The sequence below is a fragment of the Mauremys mutica genome, chromosome 6 (assembly GCF_020497125.1).
Source record: "Mauremys mutica isolate MM-2020 ecotype Southern chromosome 6, ASM2049712v1, whole genome shotgun sequence".
NCBI classification, from domain to species: Eukaryota; Metazoa; Chordata; order Testudines; family Geoemydidae; genus Mauremys; species Mauremys mutica.
This window is the reverse complement of record NC_059077.1, coordinates 23,532,077-23,552,031: the sequence shown is the minus strand read 5'-3', so window position 1 is coordinate 23,552,031 and position 19,955 is coordinate 23,532,077. Positions and strand designations below refer to the sequence as shown.

Here is a 19,955-nt window from a genome sequence, read left to right as displayed (position 1 = left end):
AAAGTATAATAACCATAGTGTATTATGTATGAAGAATTAAATAATGCTACAAGAACTTTTGTACAAACACACATTCTCCAGAGCCATTTTCAAAAGCAAAAGGTGTTTTGTTGTTGTTTTTTTTGAACTGCCAAGCAAGGAGGAATGCCCTTTGCAAAGGGTAGGATTCACCCAAGTGCATAAGACCCTCTGTGCCACTTAAGCCCTACTTTTGTAGGGAACAAATAGAACAGACTCATATGGAGGTATGTGCATCATCAGTGCACTGGGAAGAAACTTGGCTGCATACCAGCTCTGAATGGGTGAACATAGAAGAGCCAACAGATGGGCCACTGGAACTGCAGTTTCACAGACTCAGTACCCCAGAAATCTCATGTAGCATCTGCAGAAGAGTAATGGCCACTACCCCAGCTTACAGAATGGAATAATGACAGTAGACAGTTTGTCCTCAGTTCCAAGACCTGCCCTGCAGGTGGTTCGGTGGTTTCGATACCTCCACCTCAAGAGATTTCACTTTATAAAGCCCAATTACACTGGCCTTGTGTGGGAAGAGGGCCATTTCACCCTGAGCAAACAGAAAGCCACCACCCACATCTTACATCTCCACCCTAATCGTGAACATCCAACCTGCAGTCTTATCTCCAACCATGTTTATTACTTGGTTTTATGTTTCATGTAGGGTTTGTTGAGCCTTCATAAATTACATTTGTCCTTAGTTCTGTACGTGGCTTTATTTTGCTATGTGTAAATATGTGAGGTATCAGTTTGCAAATGACGTCAGTGAGATGTTTTTCTGTAAAGTTATGTGACTGGATTATCTATGTTGTTAGTGATTGATCTAAATTTGGTAGTAACTCTCCTGTACAAATTACAGGATTGACATTTTGCTTGTGCCTTGGTGTGTTGGATTTATGGCTGCATGTTGCTGACCATGCATGGTGAAGGTGGAGAGAGATGCCCTCTGAGTGGTAGAAGAAAGGTAGTTGAAATTCAGAAGGAGAAGTGATGAACTGACTGTCAGTGAGATATTGAATGATGTATCTGCAAATTTCCTTGCTGTTTACACTTTGTACTGGCAGGATTTGCATAATCAAAAGTTAACAAAGTTTGTGTTCGTTGTGGAATTTGTCAGCTTTTTCAATAAACATGTATCAATGCTAGTTATTTGCATGATTAGTCATTATCAGTGTTGATATGTATTTCTCTGTGAGCCAATGTTTCCCCTGTCCAGCCCTACTTCAGTTCCACAGAAGTGAACTTCTCCCCCGCCCTCCCCAATACCCTAGGTCCACTTGCATGGTTTCCTCCATACTTACATTTTCCCTTATGGTCCCTCACCTCACGCAGCCTTGTTCCTCCAGCTTGCCCCACAACGTGTCCCATGCATACTACATTCAGCTTTTAAATGTTCACGTGTGTCTGCATTGCTACATATTAACATATAAAAACTGAAGTGGGGGGCAGAGTGGGGAACAGTGGTATGGGTGAGGGGAACATAATGATGAGAAGGGCTATGGAATAGAATAAGGAAAATATGTGGACTATTGGAGATGTGGTGGCTCAGAGCCGTGTGCGGGGACACCAGGGAATGGGAACATTGGTCTGTAGAAGACCAAGGGAACATGCAGCAATGTTGAGGAGGGACACGTGGAGATAAGCAGGGAGGGCATGGAGCAAATTGTATGCATGCAGCACTGGAGGAAAAATTGGGGCTTGAGTAAAGAGGGGCCAGGTTGGGAGAACCAGAGGGAACAAGAGCTTGATTTTTCACATATCACCTCTAGAAAATCTTGTCGTTCAGTAGGAGAGGAATATAACCACCATTACACAGCTGTTAACACTTAAAATAGTTGTTGTTAGCCATCAAAGAAGAAGCTATTCTTAGAATTCTTATAACTAGACTTGGTCATCTCTTCAAAGTAACTGTGTGTAAATTGTCCCAAAATTCCAAGAATGGAATCTGCTGGGGAAAAAGGTGCTTCAATGCAGTAATTGCTTTGTTAAAACCAGTCTCCTTGCTGCCCGGTTCTTTCTCATCAATTGCTACAGAAATGGTTATATACATGCATAATTCTGCTTTTAAGATTATGCTAGACAAAAATATTTTTCTTGCTTTTTTAAAAACTTGTCAGAAATATATTTTTTTCCAAATATGTCTGGTAATAAACAGTTAGAGACAGCAGTCCTGCATAGAAGAATAAGAATACTGGCTTGGAATTAGTCAAATCTCACGAACCAGTCCTGTGATCTGATTAATTTTCTTGTCTCCTGTCCACAGCATAGGAACATTGGTGTTGATTGCCTTGATAGGGTCAGGAAGAGTTCTTGGCCCCGATATAACAATTGGGCAGGAGCACAGTGTTTCACCTCCTGCTAAAATAGGTATTATACACTGCTGGGCAAAACTTTAGATGTAATGGGCTATTAGTCTAATATATCATCACAAATTCTCCTCTGCTGACTTAGTATGTGTGAGTGAACCACAATAACCTCTGGTAGCTGCCCACTGAAACAACAGGGGACTTACGACTACTGTTATTTAGAGTTCCCCTTTAGCCCAGTGGGAGAGGCCTGTGTTTTTGTAGAGGTACTATGGGCTGGTTACTAAGAACCCAATCTAGGCCATAGTAACTTAGTAATTTTTGTCTCGAACACAGGGATTCTGTAACTGTCCCTTATTTCAAGGCATGGGTACAGCCACAAATAACAGCCAATATTTTCAAATATCACATTGAGTTATTAGGCTTCTAGTTCAAGCTTTTAAAGATTTAGAGAAATGTAAAACTTATATTTTAAAAAGTCTGTATAGTTCAAGAAAAATACCAATTGCATTTATTAGTATACATAGAGCTGGTTGGGAATTTTTCAATAAATTGTTTTTTTGTTGTTAAAAAATGTCAAAATTAGAACTGTTCGCAAAAGAGGGCCAGGCTCTACAAGTTTCTCAGCTTGAAAAAAGTCCAGAAAAAAAGTTCTGAAATTGTTGAAATGAAACATTTTGACATTTTTAAAATGAAAAATTCCAGTGTTTTGGTTTGAAACAGCTTTTTGTTTCTAATTTTAAGCTAATTAGACTAAAAATAGGTTAAAAAGGGTAAAATCTAAATGTTTCTAAATTATCAAAACAAAACTCTTTTGACCGAAAATGAGAACAAAATCATTTTTTTCTGTTTCTGATTATTTTTGAGATTTTTGACTTTTTATCCTGATTTGAGATGAAAAAAATGTGAACTCTCAAAAATATGCACAGAATGCAAAAATCATTTCCCATCCAGCTCTAATTGCGCACCGGAGAACTGTATAACTAAATCATAATGAATAATTTAAAGGCTAGGAAAAAAAATTCTGATTTCTTGTCCCTTTGCAGCTTAGATTTCACATTTGGTTGTCTAACAAGACAACTTAGTGGTCCCAATTGTAATGAAGTAGACTTATTCTCTCAGGTAAATTTAAAATGAAATATATTGCTGCTGTGATTGTCTAAAGACCTTTCTCTGCATTCTTCTTGTTCTCATCTTCATCCTCTTGCTTAAATATGTTATACCTTCATGTGATCTTATATTTATTAAAATGACTCCAAAACTATAAATTAATATGCCACTGCCACCACCAGCTCAAGAATTACACCTGAGACTGTATAATAATTTTGAGAATCAAATAAAAATACTAATGAGTAAATAATTACGTAGCTGTCCATCTGGATTGCAGTCTAAACCTGATCCTACTGAATAGCACTAGTCTAGTGCTCCATGGTGCTGGCGGCTATTGAGCATTCACTGTGACTGTCCAGGAATAGGGTTTGTCCTTAGTCACCCATCAATAGAAGATGGACTGATGGGCCTGGAAAATGCCTAAACTTGGCCCATTCACTTATATCGGCACCAAGCCCTGGAGAATGCTTCACTGCATATACATGTGTGGGCTCTTTTGATTAAGTTGAGTGTGGAAATCTCATGGTTCTACCAATGCAATGTGACAAGACCATGGGGACAATGTTTCCATCAAGAGCAAAATATTCTGAAATGATGGTTAAAAACTTTGAAAAACATGCATATGCACTGTCATTTGTTGAATTACACATAAATACCATCAAACCTACAAGAGCACTCTCCTTTTCTTCTTCCATTTAATATTGGTGTAAACTGGTTTGTACATTGCCACAGTAGGTCAATTCTTTTTTTTTTTTTTTTAAATCATCACTATGCCACTGTTTGTAGTCAAAGCACTGAACCCATGTTAATAGTAGTTGCTGTAGCCTGGTGAAAGGTGTGTCCATACCTTGAAAGGCAATTTCAGACATATACATTTGATTTTTTTGGTAGTCTTTACCTCTAAAGATACAGATATATTTACGTCTTTTTAAATTTGCCATCCCTAAGCATAAGATTTTGAATGTAAAAGCCAGGGGGGCCTTGCTGCTGTGAATTCCAGCATAGCACTTTCCAGTTTTTGCAAAGCCCCAGACAGAAATCATCAATCTGACTGAAGATTTCTTAAGTCCATCTTGAAATACAGTGTCCCCACAAAGATGCCTGCCTTGATATCTCTTAAGAATGCCCCTAACTTGGGTTTTGTTGGCCCATGAATGCAACTGTGCAATTTGTTTTCAACAAGTAGCAATCAAATGATAATTTTTGTTCATTGCCTTCAGTCCTCGGGACTGACTAGCAGCTCAGCTTACATGGTGAATAGTGATTAAATAACTCGCGTTTACCTCAAAGCAACAGGAAGAGCTTGAAGTTGCCATTGCCTTCTGGGACTTTAATAAAATTTGAAAATGCCTTTCAAACTAATTTTCAAACTCTTTCAGCAAGAGATAATCTTTCTGGCAATCTGGAATAGCAAGGCTGTGGTTGATGGAGTGCACAGCAGCAATACCATGAAGGGTATCTTGTCTAAACATGACCTGCGTACAATTTAAACAACAGCCCATACTCGTTGCTACATCATCTAAATTCAGGCCAACCAGTTTTAATCAAAACTTTTCATCTTTAATTCCCACCACTCCTGAAGCTATTTTCATTCCCTGTGTGATGCCATCAACTGTCCCAGATTCCAATTCTGCTATGTCAACAAAGGGAATTTGAAGGACAGGGAGATGCTATGTAATAATCTAAGAATACTGAGATATTATCATTCTATGAACACTGTATGGGATTCAGTCAGTGAGGTGAAGTTATTGTATATTTGATTATAAGACCTTCCTGTGCAAATGCATTGATCTAGATTACAGGGGGGCAGTGTGAAAAACAAAGAGGAGGTCAACTTCATAGCTTCCCGATAAGCAGCCTCTGATCAAACTATTGGGGATCAATTACAAGACAATGGCATACTTCCAGGTTCTGGCTGAAGTGAAATAGCTGTTCAGCTAATGCTGAGAACAAAGAAATCAAAATAATTCTAAACAGTTTAAAAAACCCTTCTCGGGAGAAGAAGGGGGGTTCAGTTCCTGGTGAGAACAGACTAGGGACACAAGGCCTGGGGGAATGTCAGAAAGCAATGGAGGTCTTCCCAGGAAATGGTAAGACTCCAGCAAAGACAGGCAAGTGTGTAGATTGGTTTGTTGTTTTTAATATCTTGTTTACTCATTAAAAGCTTTTGGTTCTAAATAAATAATATAAATAATACTTTGCTTTAAGGAAGCTGGCTGGTCACTGGTTACCAATATTATTTCTCCCAGAGGAAACCTGAACCTGAGTCAGGCCTGCTGACCTGTCCATGGTTAGTACCAGGGGACTGCAGCCCAAGTCCTGCTCCGAGAGTGGGAAAATTGTGTGATTCCACCCCAAGATGGAGGTGACAGAAAAAGGCCTGAGATCTGAAAGGAGGGTGCACATTAAGAGAGCGAAGGGGTCAGAGGTGATTTCCCCAGTAACTGTGGCAAGAAAGGACAAGCTTTCTCATTCTGCCCAAATCTGACTGACTCTTGCTCCACTACAATCCTGCCATTGGCTGCACCAGCAAGCACAGCAATAAAGCTAGCTTTCTATGGACCTTTTTAGATGTTTCCCTAAAAGACTTTGCAGTAACCTCTGGTATAATTTTTCACACTGTGGGTTTTAGTGTAGCACGATTCAAGCAGGGCCAGCTCTGGCTTTTTTGCCGCTCCAAGCAAAAAAAAAAAAAACCTGCGCAGTGGCTGTAGCAGCAAAGTGAGAGGAGGAGCCGCGGGGAACCAACCTGCCACCCAGCTGGAGCAGCAAAGGGAGGCGACTAAGGGGGGGATACGATAGGGGTATATAAAATCATGAGTGGTGTGGAGAAAGTAAATAGGGAAAAGTTATTTACTTGTTTCCATAATACAAGAACTAGGGGCCACCAAATGAAATTAATGGGCAACAGGTTTAAGATAAATAAAAGGAAATTCTTCTTCACACAGCACACAGTCAACTTGTGGAACTCCTTGCCTGAGGAGGTTGTGAAGGCTAGGTCTATAACAGCGTTTAAAAGAGAATTGGATAAATTCATGGAGGTTGTCTGTTAATGGATACTAGCTAGGATGGGTAAGGAAGGGTGTCCCTAGCCACTGTTTGTCAGAGGATGGAGATGGATGGCAGGAGAGAGATCACTTGATCATTGCCTGTTGGGTTCACTCCCTCTGGGGCACCTGGCATTGGCCACTGTTGGTAGACAGGATACTGGGCTAGATGGAGCTTTGGTCTGACCCAGTACGGCCATTCTTATGTTCTTATGTACTCCATTCCCTTCCAACTCCTCCAGCTGCCTGCCCTTTGACTGGCATCTGAGTCCTGCTGTGGCTGATATCACTCAGTCCAGCCTCCCCTGTTTGTCTTTTTGCATTGAGCAGGAAATCTGGCATGTCTTCTTGCACACACAGCACTTCTACATGCCCTAGATTTCTGAACAATAGGATTTTCCCAGGCTGATCATTTATTTTGCCTCTTTTCCCCTTGTACATGAACTGTCTACAAGTTTAGTTTTCTCAAATTTATTTCTTTAAATTTTATTCACCACATAATTAGTACCAATAATTCTTCAGCTGGAGATTGTTTGCAAGCAGTTCACTGCAAATCCATGAACTCATAATTTGAGTTGTGGTGGTTAGTTTTGATTGATCACATCCATTGCATATTATTTCTGTTCTCTGAAAGGCAGAGCCAATCTTAGAATCAAATTTCCAGTGTGATTATTCTTCATTATAAATTCATTTTGGTGAATACTCCCTAGTACTTAAAATGTGTTGTTTCTGTGAACATTCCTGCTAGTAAACTCATTTGTAGAAAGCAAACACAAAAAGGATGTGACGACACAGCCAAGCAGACTTAATTTTTAATTTGAGCAAGTATTTACAGAATTCTCTTTTCATTATTCTCCCAGCTTTAGTACCAGAACGCTCAGCCAGATACACAAGGAGAGGAGAGGGTGTCATCCTTGCACCTTCCATTAGCTTTAAAGGGAGTTATTCAACTAGTGTGCTACATATACGGCTAAAATTTGTTCTAAGATGAGCAGACATGGTTCTCACCAAGGGTGCATACATTTGAGGATAAAGTGAGGCCCATGGGAGCAGAGTATATAATACCCACTTTGCATAACTTTTCCTCTAAACAAAATAATTTTCAATAGCTTCCACTGTGCCCATAGTTGTTTCACCAGGCTCTGCGTAGTATCAGTGCATTGTCTTATGCTTGCCATAATGTGGGCCATTTATATTCCAGTTATTCGAATTTGCACTCAAGTGTCTAGGCTTTTTGCCAAGCTCTAGAAATGTCATCAGAAGCCTTTTGGCAATTGGATCCTACCGTATGTTGAGTTCATATACTGATGAAAAGTAGGGCAACGGTAATTTTTTTTTTAAACCACTCATATCCATTCCTGCTGGAGATGTATTTGATTTATGGCCCTGGACCTTAATAGGAGTCAAAACTCTCTTTTAAAATTATTTAAGAAACCTTCCTCTCTCCTTCCCCAAAACCTGCACTGTGTGTAATGGATTTATAAAACCTGTAAGGTTCCTATAATGACTAAATGGTGTGTGCAGCATCTTTTCCCCTTCTTTGGGTTGCTGTGGTAACATCACACAATTATAGGATGATCAGTGGGTCTATTGATGCAACCATTTATGTCTACAAAATGCTTAGCACATTCTGAGCATTACCAGAAGTAAGTAAGAAGTAATTAATTGAAAACAAGCCCCATCCAATGAGAGTGCTTGTTTGAGAAAGGACTACGTAAGTATTCCAGGATCTAGGTTAAATATATGGCTTTCCTATACATGCCCCTTGACACACACATGTAGTGGGTGAAAAATTCCAAATTCAAGTCTTCACAGATTGTGGGCTTAAGTTCAGGGCTAACTTTAATTTTTTTTACAACAGAAATGGTGTAGATAATTGTATATAACAGAAACACGTGTGGTTTAATAGCAAAGCCACATCTGGAAAAGCCTACATTTAAAGATTGGGCTGACACAGTTTTTCCACTTTGCCAGCCAAATGAATGTGGTTGAAGCATGCCATACATAACTGCAGCAGCCTGAGGATTAAGACTAAAAACACCTCTAAACCCTTTGCAGTGTGAGCATCAGAAAATTGCAAGGCTAGGGTATATCTGAGATAGTAAATCCCATCAGATTTCATATGTCCAGGAGGATATTCTAATTCAGTGAAGTATTGGACTAAAAGCACCCTTATTTGTTGGGAAGGTGTTTGCAATTTAGTGGCATTATCTTTCATTAATTTCTTATTTCCACTTGGTAGAAGCCACAGAACAAGGATATTTCCTATTAAAATTTGCATGCATAGCACACCTCTGCGGAACAGCATATGCCTCCAGTGCTCTTCTGCATATCGCCCACATTCCCCAAGCACTTACTTCATGGACTGCAGCCATGTGGGATGGGTGTGTGTGTGTGTGTAATATAGGGGAGTGTAAAAACACACAAGTGTGCAGTTTTAAATGCCCTTATAAGCCATTTATTAAACCTCAGAATGACTTGCATGATATTGAATATATTTTAGACAAATAATGTTAAACACATTCTGTAATCAAATTGATCAGTCTGAGGTATAATAGAGTGTACCTTGACATACCTTGAGGGGAGGGGGGTCTTTGAGAGTCTAAACACTGCTGAGTACCTTTGTTACCCTTTGAGTATGTGCAGTTTGCACTCCCCTTTCCTCACTCTGCCCCAGCTCTTCTACCTCCCAGCTGCTTGGTCATGTTTTTTGTCACAACTGGCATGTGCTGTAGTAAGTATAACTGGCATTACTGAAACTTGGTGGGGAAATGCACATGACTGGAATGTTAACATTCACTGGCCACAACCTGTTTAAAGAGATACAGTGGGTAGCAAGGGTGGAGATGGCACTCATCGTCCCTGATTTAACTGCACCTCTCACCCCTTTGGGGTGTCCTCAAGGGCACCCCCTTTGGTCTCAGGCCTCTAGCTATCATCTGTCTTGGAGCAGAGTCCTGTAACTCCCTCCCTCCAGATCTGGATCCTAGGCTGCAGAATTCTGCAATTTACTGTGATTATCTCAGCAGGTCTGACGTTAATTCAACACCTACAGTCCCATTCTCTTCTGGGACAACAACAGGGTTAACCAGTGATTAGCCAACTTTCATAAAGCAAAGTACTATTTATTCAGAACAAAATCATTACAGAGAAAACATATCTTAAAAAATAGCTTGTATGCAATTGTAGCTTAGCAAGCCGTCATCCGTCTTCCACGGGAATACCCTGATAGCAATAAATGTCTAGATAGGCACTTAACTGCTTTTGTGTAACTTCTAGATCTTCTTTGAGTGGTGGTCCCAATGGGTATCCTACACATGGGTATGCATGGTGCCATGCACCCGAGCCTGGAAATTCTTAACAAGCGGTGTCCATTGGCCCACACATATGTAGTTGTTCTCCTTGTGCTCCAGACTGAGAGCATAAGAGGCAGTTCAGGTCGATGCCTCTCCAGTTCCTTTTTATTGCTGCATGGCCTGAGTCAGAGTCATGTGTGTCCACAGATTTTTCTAGCTTCTTTTTTATAGCCTGGAAATAGATACTGTGAATAGTTTTTATATTAGCATAGTTAGAGTTTTTATAGAATAGTTAGTACAACTTGTTTTTCCCCTTGCTGGGGAGTCCCTGTCCACAGTCTGGGACTATGATCAAGAATTGCATCTCTTACCTTTGCTCCTTCTCCATGAGCAATGACCATAAACACTACCTCTATTGTTTGGGTGAGATGAATATCTCTGCAACGTGCAGCATCTGTCATTAATTTTCCCTGAAAACATACAAAGTTCACGAGCTTCAGTTGGGGAAACACCTTATGGAGAAGACTGAGACCTCATTCTGATCTAAGCCAGGGAGACCCCCATGCCCCTGTAGACTGTCCAACTGACAAGCAGCGCCTTACCAAGCACAAGCTTGGGAGTAAAGCTTAGAGCTGCCAAGCCCAAGGACTCATCCATGGAGTAAGGGGCACTCTCAGGGTTACAAGGACAGATCCCCATCAGGTCTGTTCCTATGAGAAGAGATCCCTTCCCATACAGGGCAGGTGGGCCTTTTGGCATGGGTCCCAAGAGCTCAGGACCATACAAGACCCCTCCATACAGAAGGATAAAAAAGTAATGCACATTGGAAGAAATACCCCAACTGTGCAGGAGGTCAGACTAGATGATCATAATGGTCCCTTCTGACCTTAAAGTCTATAATTCTATAAAAAGAAACGTCAATTCCATTGCAGGCTCCAACTTCTAAATATCAAAATTGGCATCCACCAGCTCCATCCAAGAATGCTGGATCATATTCTTTGATAGTAGCAGCCAATCCTTTGAAGGACCAGCTGCTCACAATGTCTTGGGATACATCAGAACCATCAGTCCCAACCACCAGAATGCTCTGAACACCAGGACCTATTTGACAGTTATGTCTCACTGAATGATATCTTTATCCCTTACTCTCAGTCCCCTCTCCTCTCTGGCCCAGTCCTTCTGAGGGACATTGCTGAGGACAAAACTACTTCAGTAACACAGGAACCATCTCTGCCTCAGCCTTCAGGCAGGAATGTTCACCTCTGGTACCATCAACCCCACCAGTGGAGAGAGAGCACATTTCCAACTTGGACGAGTCTGATGCTCCAGCTGGTCCTTTATCTCCTCACAGAGAGATGAGTCCTGACAGGAAGTGGGAGATCCAAACCAGATATGACTTTCCCAGGGACTACCAGTACCCAATGCCATGAGGTCCCCCTCAACTAGCCCTACTGGGGTCCGTGGCAGATGTCCTGGGTCCATCCACAAATCCTACCAGACTTAGTCCACTTGGCATCTGCTGGTTCCATCTGAGTGTGAGGAGGAGGAAACTGATACAGATCCACAGGTGCTGACAGTACTGACAGGGATCTATCTCCTCCTTGTCTGCAGGCAAAGCAATCACTCCATCCCTGCTGTCTCTGCCAGATGATCATAGGCAGTACCAGGAGCTACTGCAGAGGATAGCAAATGACCTTCAGATCCCACTAAAGGAGGTCCAGGATTCCCAACACCAGCTACTTGACATTCTGCAACATCCAGGTCCAAGCAAGATGGCGCTTCCAGTTAATGAGGCCAACATGGAACCAGCCAGACTGGTCTGGTATAACCTACCCTCTTGGGCCTCCACACCTCGAAGAGCTGAGAGATGCTGTTTTACCCTGGCCAAAGGAGTAGAGTTTTTTTTCCTTTTTTCATCCATCCAGCACCCAACTCACTGGTGGTGCAGGCAGCTATGGACACAGCAAGGTCACAACATCCTAAGACCATTCCCGCTGACTTGAACTCAGAGACTGGACCTTTTGGGAAGAAAGGTATTCTCCTCTATGAACCTGCAGTTCCATATCGCTAACTGTCAAGCCTTGTTGTTAATATGTTTTCATTACACAGGGTTACCTATAAATACGGTTTTGTAGGTTTGGATATTTTTTACCAATGGGATAGAAAATGTGAGTCTGAAATCATTTATAGCATTGGTATAGCAGTATTGGAGAGAGACAATTATTCTCTGCAGTAAAAGAAATGGGGATTAGATTATAGCAGTAGAGTAAAATCTACTGAAGAAAATTAATTTGAATTTATAGTAGTTTTCTTTTCCACAGATAATTTGGCAAGTGAACCAGATTGAAACCAGATTTAATTGCTTGGACACTGTTACTTGTAGCTATATTTTGTTTACCAAGTTAACTGGCTAAGCCTGCAGTATGCTCAGAAAGAACCCATTATATTTTCCTATCCTTCTTAGTGGTGGACAAAATCATGAGAGTGCATTCTGACAGAAGTTGAAGGCAATGACCTTTTTAAAGCAAAAATTTAATTAATTAATTATAAGTCATGCTTGGTGATCTGAGGGGGGAAAACAGTCAGCTAGGTTATAAGCATCTGCAATAAAAGGCAAAATTTAACAAATGATCTGGGTTGGAAAACAAATGAACAAAGAACAGAATGTGTGTCATATACATTTTTGCTTTGTCTTCCATTTGAATTTTTTGTTCGAGTTGGGGTTCAGCTCTTGGGCTCTCCTTGATTATTTTTAAAGCAATATTTTAATGCTAAATTCTCTTTGGCTACAAAATGGGGTCCCACTGACTTCAAAGGGAATTATAGTTCTGTGATCTTGATGTTGTAAATATGTACATATGTTATAGGTGGGGCTGATAGCACCGTCTGTTATGAAGGTTGCCCAACACTTCCCATTATGAAGACCTTGTTTCAGTTGCTCATGACTTTGCCAAACTTTAACTGTTTGAGCTGAAATTTTCCATGCGAGGTCAGGCTGAATTTTTTAGGAAATTTCAGCTATAACAGTTTGGCCATTTTCAAGAATGAGGCTATGGAAAAAACACATTGTTTTGTCCATGTTAAAAAATTCTTGAAACCTTTTCTTTGAAGCATGGATTTGAAATTTGGCTGGGGCGTGGCCTTTGTGTGAGGGATATGCCTTTTTCCATCCATGTGAAAATCTGCCCAAATTTGGCCAAGTTATAAGCCTTTGAAAAACTGCAGTTTGCACATGCTCAGTAGAGACTCTTCAGTTTTCTCGGCTGTCTCAGTGATTCTGTCCACACCGGGCATGTTCTAGTTTGGTGCAGCAGGAGGCTGAGCAGGACTTTCCCTGCAGTTACAGCTCAGGGTTGCTGTGGGCCAGTGGGCCACAAACTTTTTACCTCATGCCTCCCCTTACTTCTGCCCATGCCCGCTCCTCATGGCACGGACGGAGGTAAAAGAGCTGAGGCTGGCCTTGACCCCTGGCCAAGGCTCTGCTCCCGCCCCAGGAGGCAGCGGGAGCAGAGCTGGGGGCGGGAGCAGAGCCTTGGCCAGAGGTCGAGGCCAGCGGCCAGAGCCCTGTGCGTGCAGCCAGGAGCAGAGGTAGGTGGTGCTCCTTCCCTTCCACCTGTGGACCCCAGCTGTGCCCCCAGAATGTTCCTCTATGCCCCCCTAGAGAGGCCCACCCCACATTTTGGGGACCTCTGTTGCAGGATGTGCCAGGCCCAGTCACCTGAAATGAGAATGGAAAGCTTATTTCGCCTGTACTCTCAATGACCACCTGCTGGGCCCTGGAAGTGTGGAGGAGAAGCCTGCTTGATTGTAGTACAGAAGGGACAACAGCCAAACCTATGGGAGGGGTGGGTTGATTCAACTGAAACAAGGAATCTGCAAGGGGGGAAGGAAATAGAAACTAGCAGGGGAAGGGGAGAAGAGGTAAACTTAGACTGGGAGTTGGAGTGGGGGATACTGGGATTAATTGGGCAAGGAGATGAACTGAGATGCGAAGTCTGAGGAGTGAGACTGCCTATGTGAGGAGAATGAGACCAGGACAAGGAGCCAGGGTAGGGAAGAGACAGCATTGGAACAGAAACACATTGGAGGAGATGGGGCAGAAGGGGTCAAAGTTTAGGGGGCATGGTCAGAAGAGTCTGTGGCCACAAGAGAACGCTGTCCTCAAAGCTCTGGAGGGGAGTGTGCTCTGGTGGGTACAGACTCTTCAGCCTGTTTACCCCAGACTTGGCCCCTTCTCCCCTTGAGCTCCAGCCTGTCCATGTTCCAGTCCCTGTCTGGGGCCTGCAGAAAATGTTGGTTTTACTAAAAGGGTATTTTCTGTCAAATCATTCTTGTGGGAAATTCCCAATCAGCTCTAGTTACAATGTAGCATTAAAAACCTATGGCAATTACAAAATAGGAAAACACTTCCTGTATTACTTGGAATACAAGGTCTACATCCCTGTAAAAGTAAAATGGCCTCTTGAAAGAGGCCAAAAGTCCTGCCAAGCTGAGCCTTCAAGGTGAAAGATACCACAAAATATCAAATAACTCTCTCCATTGTTTCCATTGTGCCAGGATTGTTTCTTGGGGATCAGAGCCAGTGCACTCTGTGATGTTTTACCAGTGGTTAGGGAAGGGTTAACAGAATAACCCAATATTCTCATAATACAGTTTTCATAGAGCATATGCATATTTACCTATGTTTAGTATTTGTTAGTGTATAAATAGGTAGGTGATGCTTTATGATATTATGCAGATAATATTGAGACTTCTGAGAGTTGTGGCTCCACTGATTCTTCTTGCACTTGTATCTCTTACATTAAGCTGACTAACTCCCATGAAAAATTCCAGTCCACACGCCAAAGGCTGGTCTCAGGTATGCCTGTCAATGAAGTTGACAGAGCTAATAGAGCAAATCTAGTGTGTTTTGAAATAAACAATGTTTTTTGTTTTTTACAATTCTAGCTTAAAAGTAACTGCATTTTAGTTATTTATCACTGTGTACCGCAGATATTTTATTCCCTGCTGCTTATGAGAAAGGAGTAACAGATGTTTTTAATGCTTGCTTATCTCTAACCCAAATCACATTTACAGTCTTGTCTGGAACTCTGAGGAAACAAGATAATTTGTATTTTAGTCTTACAGTCTTGTTACTTAGCCCAAACATAACTCACTCCAGAGACGCTCAATAAATTACAGTAATAAGCCTTAAACATGGGCAGAGAGAAAGAACACATATGTAGCAAGTGGCAAGGGGAGAAGTTAGTCAGCCTGGCCCTCCTTATGTTGTGGTGGTGCTGCTGCTGGTTGTAATAGTTACTATTTGTATTACATTTGCATCTGAATGACCATGTGAGGATCTGGCCCCTTTCTTACAGGGCCTGTACAGACATATAGTACAACAGCTGAGAGATGTAGTAAGTGTTTGCAATCTAGATTAAGACCATATGCAGTGGGTGTTTTTAGCAGACAATGGAAGAGTTGAGGGAGGGAAAATAAGAACAGCAATGGAAACACAGGCTAACAGTGACCAATTAAGCACCTCAGTTTCCCTATCAGTACAACGGGGATAAGAATACTTACCCACTTATCCCCTAGGGCTGTTGTGAGGATAAATTAGTTATGTGTTCAAAGCATTGTTTGAACATTAAAGTGCTGTAAAAATGAGAAATACCAATAATACCCTTACTTTTACAATTAGTCATCCATTTGGCTGTGCTAAATTTCACATATTAAATCTGTTGTGTGTGAGGATTAGGAAGGGATCTTTTATTGATCACATTCTCCCTTTCCCACTAAAAATGTGTTATGGGTTTTGTCTACTTGATTGTTTTTGAGATATCTTGTTTGTTGTATTTGGTACTGGAGGGATGCGGGGGGGAGAAGGGGGCGGGGAATGCATCTGGGAGTCTGGCATTGTTTTTTTTAATTTAAAAAAATTAACTATATAGACCACAGGCTGTATATCAGTGCAGAATTTGGTCCATATGCTAGAAATAGTAGTCTTGTCATCAAAGGCCTCATTAACTATTTTTCATCCTATGCCAACACACAAAACTATTATTGCTCACATCAATAACCACATGTAGTCCCCATGAGCTGCTATTGAACTGTAGGGCTGTACTGTTTCCTTTATACTTGTAAATAAACCTCAGGACCAAATCTCTCTGATGCAGGAGCTTGCACCAGTGAAACAAAGCTTCCCTAAAGCGATTTTTAGCTCACCAGTGGAGTATTCCCCTTACTCAAAGAAATGCCCAGGAGGCCTATCTTATCCTATCCAGGTTCTTGTACTGTCTTCATCACTATAGAATCTGAGTGCCTTCCAGTAGTGAATTAAGTGATGTGACCAACATCATATGTGGTTTGTTCTTTCTCTCATCCGCTCCCTGGTGGAGAAATATATGTTTATTGTAGTGTTTTAATTTGGTTGTGGCTCCTTTGTCTCTAAACTGGACTGTGGGGCTGGCCCAGGAACCCAAGGATCTACAAGGTTTAATGGTGACTTAAAGCCCCATTTACACCCCTCATCCATTTTTCTGAGCTGTGCTGAGCATGGTCCTAAGATTCTGGAACAAAAGCTACATGAAAGTAAGGAAATAAATGAAATATAAGAGCAGTATGAAAAAAAAAAAGAATAATTTGTGTTTCATTAATAAACTTCTCCTGGTATCTGAATGAGTCTTTTGTTAATAAAATAAGAAAAACAAACCAAATAATAATGTATTTATTTTATTACTTATGAATTACTTTGGAGTAGGAGCTGGACTGTGGTAGAGAGGTAGAATTCATTTAAAAATTAACAAGTAAAATAGCATCACACATCATTTGATAAAAACTATAAAAAAAAATCTATTGCAATGGAATTGGACCCAGAAAGCAAGGTTATGATGAGACTCCAAATACTGAACTTTAACAGCAAGAACAAAATTTAATTTCCATCAAGCACATACGTCTGGGAAAAAAAGCATTGGGGATACAGTCATTTGAGTTGCCACTTCTGAGATATAATAATTGTGGGATGGATCTTGTAAAAATGAACAAGCCCCAAAAAAGTCCATTAAAAGACAAAGAAGTTGAGGAAGGAATCTTTAGGCTTACTATGCTAGTAGGGTAAGTCAGTGGTATATTTGTTGACTCCTGCCTCTGCTCCACCAACAATACCAGTCTTGGTTCCCATTTTTGCAAAAGTTTCCAGAAAGCACCTTCACACTTGTTCCCGTGCCGTAGCTCTTGCATGAGAGGAGCTCTCCATAAATAACTGAAAAGGCACCACATTATTTTCCTTCAGCTCTATCTGTAATCCTAACGAACATGTCTGGTCGTGGTAAGGGAGGCAAGGGTCTTGGAAGAGGAGGGGCTAAGTGCCATAGGAAGGTATTGAGGGATATTATCCAGGGCATTATAAAACCAGCTATTCGCCGTTTGGCTCGTCATGAAGGCGTAAAGCGCATTTCAGGTCTCATTTACGAGGCGACTCGGGGAGTGCTGAAGGTATTTTTGGAGAACGTGATCCAAGATGCTGTTACTTACACTGAGCATGCGAAGCAGAAGACTGTGACTGCCATGGACAGGGTCGTACTCTGTACGGATTTGGATGCTAAACCTGTGCCAGTAACATCTAAATCCCTCCTTAAAAATTCCTCTGCTGTGAATTCAAATAAAAAGCTCAACAGCTGGTATGCTAGGATACTGCTTATCACACTGATCATTATCTCATTGTTTCCTTGTGTTCTTATTTGTCTGTTGTATCCACCTGTTGTCTTTCTTCTATCTAGGTTTTAGCTATTAAGCAATTTGGGATGAGGAACTGTCTGTTCAGTAAATGTTTGTACGGTGCCCAGCGGTGCCCAAATCGTCAGATGAAGGGAACTGTAGAGTTGCAAAGTATTATAATTCCCAAATGCAAAAGAGTAAATTAACCTTGAAGTTGGTTAAGGAGATCTTATTAAAGTAGGTGTTTCTGTGTCCATGTCTTGAAGCTCTCCATTTACTAAAAAACAACATTTCAGGCAGCCCAGCAAGTTTGTTTAAAATAATGATCGCAAATGTAATCAAAAGGAAGTTTAAAGAATAGTTTCCCTGTAATGTGAGTAGATTACGGTAGGTTTTCTTTCTCCATGTCATGATTTGAGTCTGCATGAGAATCTTTCTTTCCAGTCGATAAGCTTCTTACTATAAGATGCAGCAAAAGCCATGCAAATCTGATGATAAACATTGGATTTACATATGCAGGAAGTTGTTCCACATTCATATTACTTAGCAGGTTGATCATTATTGCATGCCCTAAACTTATTCAGATAATTGTCAGAAGTTAACACAGCTAAAGAATTTAGCATTTGGTTATGAATTAAAAATGGACACACTGAATAACTTTAAATATCTTTTGTCTTTGGGGAAAAAAACTGTTGATGTTTGAATTTCATGTGTGGTCAAACTAATAAACCATTTCAGGAGCTGAGTTTATTTGAAAATCTGCCCCCAATTGAGGGTGCTGAGCACTTAAATGCATCCCACTTAAGGTGACCAGATAGCAAGGGTAAAAAATTGGGGCAGGGGTGGGGAGTAATAGGCACCTATATAAAACAAAGCCCCAAGTATTGGGACTGTCCCTATAAAATCAAGACATCTGGGGATTCTAATCCCAGGTGCTGAAGTTCCAGACAAGAGCTTCTTCAGCTCTTTTCTCAGGCATCTGCCTTGTTCAAATCTTATTTCCAGTGCTCATGTTATCCCAAAACATTTTAACTATGGTCTACACAGATCAGAATATGGGCTGTCTGCAGATCCCACCCCCTCCCGCATCTAGTATCGGGTGATTTAGTAAGACAGAGGCAGAATAAGATGTAACACACACATTTATTATGCCACTAGTCAGTAAACTAGACAAGGACCCCCTTCAGACAATAAACAACATAAGGAAGACACTTGGTTGTTAACAGTTACCAGAGCATGAAGCTCAGAGCCCTTAAACCCATGGATGTAAAACAGAGGAAAACCACAATGGGTATTGCAATACCATATCCTGAAGACAGGGACACAATGACAAAAACTCAGGATACTGACAGGGATAGTGGTGAAAATCAGGGGTGCTGGACACCAAAGGTCTTCTCCCTCTTGGGCAGATCTTCTCCCTCAGGTAGATCTTCAGTGCTTGCCCACGCAGTCTCTGCTTGACCTCGTAGTCCAGTGCAAGTATACGCTCACTAATGGTTTGTAGCAGTTGAGAGCAAGTATGTTAATAGAGACCAAGAATCCAAAGTCCTATGAGTCCTGGTTCCTCTGGGGCTCCTGGCAGCTAGCTGAACTGTATGGGACTCTGGCTGCCACTCAGATGGACAGCCCTGAGTGACAGGCGTGCCACTCACTAAATAACCGGCAGTTGCTAGGCAGATTATGGCTGTCACATGACTCTAAGTGCCCTGACCTTTCCCCTCCTTGATTTGAAAAAGGATGAAAAGGCACTAAATCATCTGAGGAGAAGGGTATCCAAGATGGAGGCTTAGCTGTCCTTTTACAAATCCAAGATGGACATTATATAAAACAGGTCAGAAACAGATTTTACCCAACACTCACAGAACCTTTAAGTCCCAATGTTCTAGCTGATAGTTCCACAATCTGCACTTGAACTTTGAGGCCTCAACTTTCCTTCTGTTGCCCCCTTTGGCCCAAGTAGTTAGCCAATATTTGGGAGTTTGTGGGTTGTTTCCATTAGGAGGAGAAATTGATTGTGAGTCCTTTTTATTTACGAAGAATCTACACAAAATCCTGTTTCCCAAAATACACCAGGAACAAACAAGAGGGAGCAGTTTCCTTGCTTACAGTTCCAAACCTCTTTCCAGCCAGACTCTGCCCAAAAGAAGCTCTGTCTCTTTTGACTTCTTCCTAGGGCAAGTTAAAAGTGCTTCTCTAGCTGTCTCCTGGCCTTTCCCCCCGCCCCCGCCTCCTCATCCTGTTTGCTTTCCTGCTGGTGTTCTGCTTCTGTCTCAGATAGACATATACACAACTGCAATCTAATCAAAGGGGCATTTAACTGCTCCCTCATTTCTGCTGAATGAAAGGCAACCAGCAAACCCTCCAGCATAACATTTCCCACACCTCTCCAAACATCCCTCAAATGCTGATTAACAGATGAGAAGAAAAGAAAGTTAGCCATATTCTTCTGCTGCTTTCTCCTCTTTCCCTTTCATTTATCTCTC

The 19,955-nt window shown here is 41.4% G+C and overlaps 1 protein-coding gene across 14 annotated transcripts in view; it reads left to right on the top strand.

The window, feature by feature from the left end:
• Nucleotides 1–19,955, top strand: part of PRLR (prolactin receptor) — a 275,125-nt gene that overhangs the window by 163,836 nt on the left and 91,334 nt on the right. The window contains exons 1-2 of one of the 14 annotated variants that reach the window (XM_045020950.1): nucleotides 5,094–5,170; nucleotides 11,386–11,807. The exons of 9 other annotated variants lie outside the window; for them this stretch is intronic. The gene's annotated coding sequence lies outside the window, so the exon portion shown is untranslated. Of the gene's footprint in view, nucleotides 1–5,093; nucleotides 5,547–10,926; nucleotides 11,808–19,955 lie in introns of those variants that run through there. 4 more of the 14 variants (XM_045020941.1, XM_045020944.1, XM_045020942.1 and 1 more) reach the window with 4 other exon arrangements.